Raw genomic sequence first — 12,889 nt, forward strand, 5'->3', positions numbered from 1 at the left:
GTTAGCATGAACAAAGTACAAAAGTACGAAGGAAAGACGAAGGGCAGAATAATTGGAGCGAACGAATAAAGAAGGATGGAACGAAGAATGGATCGAAGGAAGGAATGAAGGAAGTATCGAAGGAAGGATGGAATTAAAGATGGAAGGAAGGATGGAACGAAGAATGGATCGAAGGAAGGATGGAAGGAAGGATGGAAGGAAGGACGGAAGGATGGAAGGAAGGATGGAAGGAGGGATGAAAGGAAGGATGGAAGGAAGGATGGAAGGAAGAATGGAAGGAAGGAAGGATGGAAGGAAGGATGGAAGGAAGGATGGAAGGAAGGATGGAAGGAAGGATGGAAGGAAGGATGGAAGGAAGGATGGAAGGAAGGATGGAAGGAAGGATGGAAGGAAGGATGGAAGGAAGGATGGAAGGAAGGATGGAAGGAAGGATGGAAGGAAGGATGGAAGGAAGGATGGAAGGAAGGATGGAAGGAAGGATGGAAGGAAGGATGGAAGGAAGGATGGAAGGAAGGATGGAAGGAAGGATGGAAGGAAGGATGGAAGGAAGGATGGAAGGAAGGATGGATGGAAGGATGGATGGAAGGATGAAAGGAAGGATGGAAGGAAGGATGGATGGAAGGAAGGATGGAAGGAAGGATGGAAGGAAGGATGGAAGGAAGGATGGAAGGATGGAAGGATGGAAGGAAGGATGGAAGGATGGAAGGAAGGATGGAAGGAAGGATGGAAGGATGGAAGAAAGGAAGGAAGGAAGGATGGAAGGATGGAAGGATGGAAGGATGGAAGGAAGGATGGAAGGAAGGATGGAAGGAAGGATGGAAGGAAGCATGGAAGGAAGGATGGAAGGAAGGATGGAAGGAAGGATGGAAGGAAGGATGGAAGGAAGGATGGAAGGAAGGATGGAAGGAAGGATGGAAGGAAGGATGGAAGGAAGGATGGAAGGAAGGATGGAAGGAAGGATGGAAGGAAGGATGGAAGGAAGGATGGAAGGAAGGATGGAAGGAAGGATGGAAGGAAGGATGGAAGGAAGGATGGAAGGAAGGATGGAAGGATGGAAGGATGGAAGGAAGGATGGAAGGAAGGATGGAAGGAAGGATGGAAGGAAGGATGGAAGGAAGGATGGAAGAAAGGAAGGAAGGAAGGATGGAAGAAAGGAAGGAAGGAAGGATGGAAGGAAGGATGGAAGGAAGGATGGAAGGAAGGATGGAAGGAAGGATGGAAGGAAGGATGGAAGGAAGGATGGAAGGAAGGATGGAAGGAAGGATGGAAGGAAGGATGGAAGGAAGGATGGAAGGAAGGATGGAAGGAAGGATGGAAGGAAGGATGGAAGGAAGGATGGAAGGAAGGCTGGAAGGAAGGATGGAAGGAAGGATGGAAGGATGGAAGGAAGGATGGAAGGAAGGATGGAAGGAAGGATGGAAGGAAGGATGGAAGGAAGGATGGAAGGAAGGATGGAAGGAAGGATGGAAGGAAGGATGGAAGGAAGGATGGAAGGAAGGATGGAAGGAAGGATGGAAGGAAGGATGGAAGGAAGGAAGGATGGAAGGAAGGATGGAAGGAAGGATGGAAGGAAGGATGGAAGGAAGGATGGAAGGATGGAAGGATGGAAGGATGGAAGGATGGAAGGAAGGATGGAAGGAAGGATGGAAGGAAGGAAGGATGGAAGGATGGAAGGAAGGATGGAAGGAAGGATGGAAGGAAGGATGGAAGGAAGGATGGAAGGAAGGATGGAAGGAAGGATGGAAGGAAGGATGGAAGGAAGGATGGAAGGAAGGATGGAAGGAAGGATGGAAGGAAGGATGGAAGGAAGGATGGAAGGAAGGATGGAAGGAAGGATGGAAGGAAGGATGGAAGGAAGGATGGAAGGAAGGATGGAAGGAAGGATGGAAGGAAGGATGGAAGGAAGGATGGAAGGAAGGATGGAAGGAAGGATGGAAGGAAGGATGGAAGGAAGGATGGAAGGAAGGATGGAAGGAAGGATGGAAGGAAGGATGGAAGGAAGGATGGAAGGAAGGATGGAAGGAAGGATGGAAGGAAGGATGGAAGGAAGGATGGAAGGAAGGATGGAAGGAAGGATGGAAGGAAGGATGGAAGGAAGGAAGGATGGAAGGATGGAAGGATGGAAGGATGGAAGGAAGGATGGAAGGAAGGATGGAAGGAAGGATGGAAGGAAGGATGGAAGGAAGGATGGAAGGAAGGAAGGATGGAAGGAAGGATGGAAGGAAGGATGGAAGGAAGGATGGAAGGAAGGATGGAAGGAAGGATGGAAGGAAGGATGGAAGGAAGGATGGAAGGAAGGATGGAAGGAAGGATGGAAGGAAGGATGGAAGGAAGGATGGAAGGAAGGATGGAAGGAAGGATGGAAGGAAGGATGGAAGGAAGGATGGAAGGATGGAAGGATGGAAGGAAGGATGGAAGGAAGGATGGAAGGAAGGATGGAAGGAAGGATGGAAGGAAGGATGGAAGGAAGGATGGAAGGAAGGATGGAAGGAAGGATGGAAGGAAGGATGGAAGGAAGGATGGAAGGAAGGATGGAAGGAAGGATGGAAGGAAGGATGGAAGGAAGGATGGAAGGATGGAAGGAAGGATGGAAGGAAGGATGGAAGGAAGGATTAAGCCGTAAAGAAGGACGGAAGGAAGGAAAAACGGAAGGAATTACAGATGAAGAGGCGATTGGCGGGATATATAAAAGAACGAACAATTGGTCCGACTAATAAAAGCACAAATATACTGAGAATATTTATATTAAATGAACGGATACAGTGATCACATGTCTCTTCCAAAGGCTTGCACAAGGATGGAAGGAAGGCGACTGTTTTTGCTGAACTCGTGAACTCTGAACCCACATGATGTTGTATTTCAAGAATACTGAAGCGAGGCACTAAAGATAGAGTAAAACGAACAAGTAGCTGCTGAGTAGATAGTTTTAAAAAACAACCACCATTCAGTGCTTGGAAGTGTTTTTATTTTGATTTCATCGCAGCTACAGTCAGATATGAGAAATTACTCGCTCATTTTTAAAATATGAACTGATCACACAAATCGTTAGCAAACTGTTTTTTTTCTTAAGTAAAAAAAAACTAGGCCTGTATGTGTGAGTGTATACCCATGCTTTTGTCAAAACAACTTTCATACGAAAATCGTACTACAAAATCTGACGACAAGAAAAATAGTACTTTTTCTGAAGCAACATGTAACCGAATACATGTATTATACAACGTGCACTCACTGAAATCCGAATCAATCTTTCTTTTTGGTGAAGGGCTCATTTTTCAGTTCTCAATTGTCTCATACAATGCTGTATTTTTAAACGAAGAGTTCAGTTCTTGAAATACTCTATGCTTGTTAGTGAATGAATGAATGTTTTTGTGGAGGTACTTTGCCATGTAAAATCTTCTGCCCAAAGCGGTGTCGCTCTGCAGCGTGGCGTCCGCTCGGCTATAAAAAGGAGGCTCCTTATCATTGTGCTTGAACTTGAATCGGCAAGGTTAAAGTAAGGTTAAGGTAAGGCTAAGGTAAGGTTAAGGTAAGGTTTAGGTAAGGTTAAGGTAAGGTTAAGGTAAGGCTAAGGCAAGGCTAAGGTTAGGCTAAGGTAAGGCTAAGATAAGTCTAAGGTAAGGATAAGGTAAGGCTAAGGTAAGGTTAAGGTTAATGTTAAGGTTAATTTTAAGTTTAAGGTTAAGGTTTAGGTTTAGGTTCAGGTGTAGGTTTAGGTATAGGTTAAGGTTAAGGTAAGGTTAACGTATGGATAAGGTAAGGTTAAGGTAAGGTTAAGGTAAGGTTAAGGTAAGGTTAAGGTAAGGTTAAGGTAAGGTTAAGGTAAGGTTAAGGTAAGGTTAAGGTAAGGTTAAGGTAAGGTTAAGGTAAGGTTAAGGTAAGGTTAAGGTAAGGTTAAGGTAAGGTTAAGGTAAGGTTAAGGTAAGGTTAAGGTTAAGGTAAGGTTAAGGTAAGGTTAAGGTAAGGTTAAGGTAAGGTTAAGGTAAGGTTAAGGTAAGGTAAGGTTAAGGTAAGGATAAGGTTAGGTTAAGGTAAGGTTAAGGTAAAGTTAAGGTAAGATTGAGGTAAGGTTAATGTTAGAATAAGGTAAGATTAAGGTAAGATTGAGGTAAGGTTAAGGTAAGGTTAAGGTAAGATTGAGGTAAGGTTAATGTAAGGTTAAGGTAAGGTTAAGGTGAGGTTAAGGTAAGGTTAAGGTAAGGTTAAGGTACGGTTAAGGTAAGGTTAAGGTAAGGTTAAGGTAAGTTTAAGGTAAGGTTAAGGTAAGGTTAAGGTAAGGTTAAGGTATGGTAAAGGTAAGGTTAAGGTTAATTTTAAGGTTAAGGTTTAGGTTTAGATTTAGGCTTAGGATTAGACTTAGGTTTAGACTTAGGTTTAGATTTAGGTTTAGGTTTAGGTTTAGGTTCAGGTTTAGGTTTAGGTTTAGATTTAGATTTAGTTTTAGGTTTAGGTTTAAGTTTAGGTTTAGGTTAAGGTTTAGGTGTAGGTTTAGGTTAAGGTTAAGGTTTAGGTTTAAATTTAGGATTTGTTCTAGGTTTAGGTTTAGGTTTAGATTAAGGATTAGGTGTAGGTTAAGTTTAATGTTTAGGATCAGATTAAGATTTGGGTTAAGGTTCAAGCTAAGGCTAAGGTTAAAGTTTGCATGGTCAATTTAGCTCAATTTTCTTCCCTTTCTGAGTTGTAGCCTACAGAACTTTGAATTTATTGATTGGTATTTGACACACATAAGAAAGAAAGCCATTTAATGGATTTTTATACTCACCACCAAAGGATGGAGGATAAACCATTATAGTCCAATCCCCCTGAACGCCTGGTTTCAAATCCCGGTTACAACTTCAGAAAAAAGTATCATCTGTGGTTTCCCTCTTAGTGTTGGCGACAGTTGTGAGGTAATTACCTTTGTGAATTAGCCATATTCACTTTTCTAGTAAGTGTTGTCGCCGTTCGGACTCGGCAATAAAAAAGAAAGTAAACATAAATCAGACAGCACTGATTTGTACAAAGATGCTTCCATTTTTTACTTGCTCGCCAAAAATTTGGCACATTAAGTAAAACATTGCTCTTCAAAAAAGATAATTTTGTGTAGATATTTAGCAGAAACCATGGTGGTGGTTTCCCAAGATTCGGTCCGCCTGAACAAAACACTTAATTGCATGTTTTTGCTTAGGTATTGGTTATGGTCCGCTCGCCATGTTGCTTTTAATTGAGTTGTGAACATAAAGAAAAGAATTTCAACTGCATTTATTCCCTTAATAGAGATTTTCCCCTTTGTTCCTTAATTAGATTTCCTACAAAAATTTTTGGTTAAAATCAGGTCACCCTACAAATTGTGGTACAATATAAAGCTGTATGCTTTCTTTTTTCGAATTTCATGCCTTTTCATACCATACCCAGTTTTTAACACTAAACTGCGACAAATATTCCCAAACACCCATCGATACAATATCCCACACAACATTGATTTACTTCATTGTTTCGCTCTCCCTTTATGAGTCATTTGACCAAAATTTACACATGTTTGTGTTTTTTTGAGCAACAAAACCCCCCGAAACGAAAAATGCTTTTTATATATCGAACATCAATAAATTCCATTTGTTGGTCTCGCTTTTCAATGGAAAAAGAGGAAAAATAAATTTTCCTTTATCATTATTTAACCCAACTGAAAAACGAATTGCAGACTAACAAAGCAAAGCAAACCAAAGCATGGACCATAGAAGCTACTAAAACTCAAATGGAGAATACCAGACCATCATTAAATCCCTTTGAGAAGACAACAAAAAACACAAACATCTATAAGGAGCAACAACAAAATTGTTCCACACAAGTCGTAAATATAAAACGTGCTTGTCCCATTAACAGACATACTTGGATTTTGGCGAGAAATTATGGGCCAATTATTTTGTGGCTGGTATATAATGTTAAATTTTTGAAAGAAACAATTTGGACATTTTTAAAATTCTTATTTAAAGTCATAAAACTAGAGAAGGGATGGTTGTTTATTGTAAGAATTTGAGGAAGAATTGGGGAATTCAAAATTAAATCAATGAAAGGATTTTAATAGAATTTTTATAACAAAATTTTGTAATAATCTATATATGAGGTTACCTTTTGCAACAATTCAAAAAAAACATTTGCCATTCATGTATACTAGATGGAAAAATTCCAAAAATTGCCCAGATATCAGTTGTTATCCAGCTACGGTCTTAAAAAATTGAGTGAGAGATTGCAAACATCTCCTTAAATCTCCATATCTTATTCATGTTCCAGTTCAACTTTATATCCACAATAACTTGGTTTTTGAGCAACTTCTTGCTACTTTCCATTACCATTTTAATGCCATTTTCTGGAATTAATAACAATTTTACGATAAACAAAACTTTGTGGATTTAACATAAAATCACTTTTAATTGCATTTTCCCCAGACCAAACACATTGAAGTGAAATAAAGATTTTTCACATAAAGAGTGAGAGAGAGAAGGGGGGGCGAGAAATATCTTTTGCCTAAATAACTTGTTACACAATAGCAAAACATTTATCTTAATAACTTTCAAGGACATTTATATTAATTAACATTGCTCACACTTCCTTTGTACTGGACTACAGGGTCATGATGGCAGAGAGGTCAACATTTGTGCCTTATTTATCGAAACCACGTTCAAAATGTTTCACGAAAAGCAAACAAATTACATTGCCGGCAATAATTTATGGCTACAGAAAAAATACAATCAACTAATTGCTTATACAAACATATCCCCCTTCCTCTGAGTTGGGAAGCTCTGGCCAAAACCAAAACTAAACATTGGATGCTGAGAGGCTGTATGGGTTTTGTTTTTTCCCTAAAAAACCAAAGAAATGTTTTCCACCTGGTGAAATTAGGCCATATTTTCTTGCTAAGAAACACATAAATCGTTCAACTTTATATTTATGCCTATTGTTGTATTGCATGCCAACAGGATTGAAACAATTTGTTGTTGTTCGACACGAACAGCTTGTTTCTGGTCGGTCAGACTGAAGAGAAGTATTATCAAAAAACCATCTTAAAATTAGATTGGGATTTTAGGGATTAAAATCTTTATAGAAATTTATTTGCTTGATGTTGTTATGTGTTTGCTTTGAATAAGACTAAGATAAACTCTAAAACCAATACCAAACAATTCAAGAGGGATATTCGAGTACAAACCTCACATGCTACATCGGGAAATATGAATATGATCATCATAAAACTTTGTATAAATTTCCCTCTTTGCAAACGGATGTACTTACTCACTTACTTTAATTGTCCATTACAGAAAATTTATTCCTCTAGCCGGAAGAAGAATAGATGCCCTAGGACATCGATCTTCTGCGCTTCTTCTACAATTTCTAGAATTCAGTTTCCAGGTGTCTCTCTCAACTTGGTCACTCCATCGGAGTTTTCGTCTTCCCCTTTTCGTTTTCTTTTATGGCCGCCTTCAAAAGTGCCTTTTTTGCTGGAGCTTCTTCATTCATTCTGACAACATGACCTAGCCAACGCAAACGTTGTATTTTGGTGCGTTTAACTATGCTATCGTCGTCATACATATCATGCAGCTCGTTTATAATACGACGCCTATATTTTCCATTAAGGCAAACTGGTCCACACATTTTTTAGAAAGAATTTTTCTCTCAGACACTCCAGGTACTGCCTCATCTGCTTTCGCAAGTACCCATGCTTCGGAACCATATAACGGCACGGGTAGTATCACTGTCTTGTTTGCTACACATCTGCTTGCTCAGTCTAGAATTATCCTTCGTTTTATTTCAAAACTGGTGTTGTTTGTTTCAGTTACGGCGGTGTCGAGGTAGATAAAATTGCTGGCTAGTTGCTGACATTCTCAAAGTTGTATAGGGTGATTTTTTAACAGCTATGGGAAAGTTAAAAAAAGAAACATCAATACAGAAAGATGAAATCATTATTAGAATCGATAGTACTGTCCATATAATCCAATATTTGAAGATAATTTCATGCAAATGTTGACCGTGACTGCGTCTCAAATGGTCCATCCACTTAGTCCAACTTTGGCATACTCTTTCCAACATTTCGATCGGTATGCACAAATAAATGCTTCAATGTTGTCTTCCAATGCGTCATTTGAAGCGGGCTTGTCTGTATGAACATGAGCCTTAACATAGCCCCACAAAAATTGTCTAAAGGTGTTAAATCGCGCGATTTAGGTGGCCAATTGACCAGTCCCGAACGTGAAATAAAATGTTCAACGAACTCGCCTCCCACTAAGTCCATTGTTATGCGTGCTGTGTGGCAGGTGGCACCGTCTTGTTGAAACCACAGGTCATGCATGTCAAGCTCTTGCATTTTGAGCAAAAACAAGTTGGATATCCTCCCACAATAGCGCTCCCCATTCACAGTTACATTACCATTCGCATCCTCTTTGAAGAAGTACGGTCTAATGATGCCACCAGCCCATAAACCGCACCAAACTGTGACCTTTTATACCCTCCACCATAAGATGGGGGGTATACTAATTTCGTCATTCTGATTGTAACTAATCGAAATATTCGTCTGAGACCCCATAAAGTATATATATTCTTGATCGTCGTGAAATTTTATGTCGATCTAGCCATGTCCGTCCGTCCGTCCGTCCTTCCGTCTGTCTGTCGAAAGCACGCTAACTTCCGAAGGAGTAAAGCTAGCCACTTGAAATTTTGCACAAATACTTCTTATTAGTGTAGGTCAGTTGGTATTGTAAATGGGCCATATCGGTCCATGTTTTGATATAGCTGCCATATAAACCGATCTTGGGTCTTGACTTCTTGAGCCTCTAGAGTGCGCAATTCTTATCCGATTGGGATAAAATTTTGCACGACGTGTTTTGTTATGATATCCAACAACTGTGCCAAGTATGGTTCAAATCGGTTTATAACCTGATATAGCTGCCATATAAACCGATCTTGGGTCTTGACTTCTTGTGCCTCTAGAGTGCGCAATTCTTATCCGATTGGAATGAAATTTTGCACGACGTGTTTTGATATCACTTCCAACAACTGTGCTAAGTATGGTTCAAATCGGTTCATAACCTGATATAGCTGCCATATAAACCGATCGTGGGTCTTGACTTCTTGAGCCTCTAGAGTGCGCAATTCTTATCCGATTGGAATGAAATTTTGCACGACGTGTTTTGTTACGATATCCAACAACTGTGCCAAGTATGGTTCAAATCGGTCCATAACCTTATATAGCTGTCATATAAACCGATCTGGGGACTTGACTTCTTGAGCTTCTAGAGGCCTCAATTTTTATCCGATTTGGCTGAAATTTCGCAAGACGTTTTTTATTGTTACTTTCAACAACTATGTCAAATAAAGTACAAGTCGGTTCATAACCTGATATAGCTGCCATATAAACCGATCTGGGATCTTGACTTCTTGAGCCTCTAGAGGTCGCAATTAGTATCCGATTTGCCTGAAATTTTGTACTACGGATTCTCTCATGACCATTAACATACGTGTTTATTATGGTCTGAATTGGTCTATAGGCCGATACAGCTCCCATATAAATCGATCTCTCTATTTTACTTCTTGAACCCACAAAGGGCGCAATTCTTATTCGAATTGACTGACATTTTACACAGGTCTCCAACATATCATTTAATTGTGGTCCAAACCGGACCATATCTTGATATTGCTCTAATAGCAGAGCAAATCTTTCCTTTAATTTTGCCTAAGAAAAAAGCTCGGAAAAGAACTCGAAAAATGCGATCCATGGTGGAGGGCATATAAGATTCGGCCCGGCCGAACTTAGCACGCTTTTACTTGTTCCCTATGCATTGGAAGCTCTCGCAATGCTTCTGGCTGATCTTCACTCCAAAATCAACAATTCTGCTTATTTTCGTGCCCATTGAGCCATAAATTAGCTTCGTCGCTGAACACAATTCTTCTTAAACTAAACTTTCTTAACTGAGCACGCATTTTGTTAATAAAATTCAATAATTTGCAAGCGTTGTTCGTTTGTAAAACAATTCATGGTTAAAATATAGAAACTCAAGTAAAACAAAACAGGAAACGTGCATGAGCTCTTTAAACCAGTGTTACCACAAAGATAATAGCTAAAAAATCACCTTTTAGCTCCCAATTATCTCCATTTGCTTAATCTGCTCGGATTTACAGGGCTTTGTGGATGTTGATATCACCCATTTTGTTTTATCTCCATTTACTGCCAAATCCACTTTCGTTACTTTCAAAGGCTGCAATTGCTTCTTCCGGTTATCGACCTATAATATCGTTGTCGTCGGCATAGACCCGTAGCATATGTTCTCTTGTGCGTAGTGTGCCATGCCTATTCACACCTGCAGCTCGTATAGTCTTCTCCAGTAGGATATGAAAGAGATCACACGATAAGTTGTCTCCCAGTCTGTCTCCTCCAAATGCTGGCGACATTTATGAGGTACGTTGCCATGTAAAAATTTCTCCTCAAAAGAGGTTTCGCACTGCGGGACGCCGTTCGGACTCGGCTATAAAAAGAGGCGCCTTATCATTGAGCCTAAACTAGAATCGGACTGCACTCATTGATATGGGAGAAGTTTGCCTGTGTTATTAAATGGAATGTTCATTGGCAAATTTGCAAAGCCATACTGATAGGGTCCAATTATTGTTTTTCATTGACTTGAGGCTTGTCTCCTTTCTTATGTACGGGACATAATATGCTGAGATTCCAATCATCGGGTATGCGTTCTTCTAGCCAAATGGCGCAGGCGAGCTGATGCCTTATCAGCGTGTCGCCTCTGGTCTTTAGCAGTTCAGCCGGCAACCCATCAGCTCCTGCCGCCTTATTATATTTCAGCCGGGTTACTGCTACGTTTTGACTATGTGGCAAACATTCAATGCCATCATCAGGGATTAGTTCTGCGGTATACTCATGGCCACCATCAACGGATGCCGGAAATTGGGAAATGTGCTCTTTCCATATCCTCAGCACACTATCCGTATCAGTTACAAGATTCTCTTATTTGTCTCTGCAAGAAGATGTGCCTGTACCAAAGCCATTGGTTTGATGTTTAGTTCTTTGGTAGAATTTTTGGACTTCACTCATGTATTTTTTTTTTTTCTTCCTTCAGAAGAGACGTTTTTTGCTATCTGAGACGTCCGTTGCTACTGACTGTAATATTGCCCTGCATGCCGCATTCTTGGCTTCAGAAGCTTTTTGGCACTCCTGGTAGTATGAGAATCCCTCGGGCAAAATTGTGTTATAATCAGTTTACAAATGACGATATAGTTGCAATTTTAGTCCTAATCGGACGAACATATATATGGAAGCTATATCCAAATCTGAACCGATTTGTAGCAATTTCATTAGCCTTCGTCTCTAGGCACAAGAAAATGCTTGAGCAAAATTTGAAGACGATCGGATGAAAATTACGACCTGCACTTTGAACACAAATTAACATGGACAGACAGATAGACGGACAAAGCTAAAACGAATCAGTAAATGATTCAGAGTCGATCGGTATACTTATCAATGGATCTATCTCTCTTCAACAAATTCATCAAGTTATAATAGCCTGGACCACAGTGGTGGTGTAGGGTATAAAAAGTGTAATAGAGTCCGACTGAGACATACACAGTCTGGGAGATCCTCTAGCTTGGTGTCTCTGGCGGGGGATCTGTAGGTGCTTGTTAGAGTCTTGGGTCCTTTTTGTGTAATGTAGAAAAGACAGGTCAGTGTGGGTCTTTGGGAGGTTCAGGTATTGTATTTAATCGCAGATACAATAGTAGAACGGTCCGTCTTATACACTGGAAAGCATCTTGAGATGTTGCAAACCTTCACGGATTCTTAAAAGACAGGGAGACAAGTAATACAAGTCTCTAAGCTAATTAAATAAAAGGTGTTACGTCAAAAGATGTCGCGATTCTTAAGCGAATAATTGATAAGTGGAGCAACGATGTATGTATGTATGTAATGGCCCAATGCGCGGTAAACAGGCATTCTCTGGATACCACAACGACCAGAATTGCACTGTCATTGCAGCATGATTTCAAAACTTTTTTTATGTGCTCAGACCTGTTGTCGAAGCCCTTTTTCCACTCCGATTGAGACATCTCCAAAACATTGTTATTGAAGGCACCAACAGCATTTTCTAAAGTCAGGGCTGTACGGTCCACGATCCATCAGTTCAACGTTTTGCCCATTCAACAACTTTCCACGAACAACTTTCGTAGGATTTGGTTTGACCAGTTATCGAAGGCCTATTTCCACTCCGATTGAGACATCTCCAAAACATTGTTATTGAAGGCATCAACAGCATTTTCCAAAGTCAGGGCTGTACGGTCGACGATCCATCAGTTCGACGTTTTGCCCGTTCAACAACTTTCCACGAACAACTTTCGTAGGATTTGGTTCGACTACAGAGACCCATACTGTCAATTTTTGTTTCACTTCCTGCTCAAACGCATAGGTCCACGACTCGCCACCTTTGAAGCACCGCGATCATATTTTCTCAATATTTTTTCGCATTAACCGGCCCTAGCAATTTTTTGAGCAATTGCCAAATTGTGCAGAATCCAACGAGAACTTACCTTTTTTACGGCAAGGTGTTCATGCAATACCGAATGTATGCAGGTGAAAGAAATGCCCAAGGATGCCTCTATCTCACGGTATATCACATAACGATCTGGCATTGTAAGTTCAGGCACTGCATCAATGTTTTCTGGTACAATGGCCGTTTTTGGTAGAATTTCACGGAATTCCACTTTGAGCAAGCGTCGGGCACGACTGATTTCATAAAACCAGTTTTTCATGGTGCTATAGGATGATGCTTTATAGCCATACAAGAATTCACCAATGCACTCTTTTCGTGATAATCCACGTCGAAAGTTGTGAAAAATGGTCACACGAAAATGTTCACGCAAGGCATCAATG

Source organism: Stomoxys calcitrans, chromosome 3, assembly GCF_963082655.1.
Source record: "Stomoxys calcitrans chromosome 3, idStoCalc2.1, whole genome shotgun sequence".
NCBI lineage: Eukaryota > Metazoa > Arthropoda > Insecta > Diptera > Muscidae > Stomoxys > Stomoxys calcitrans.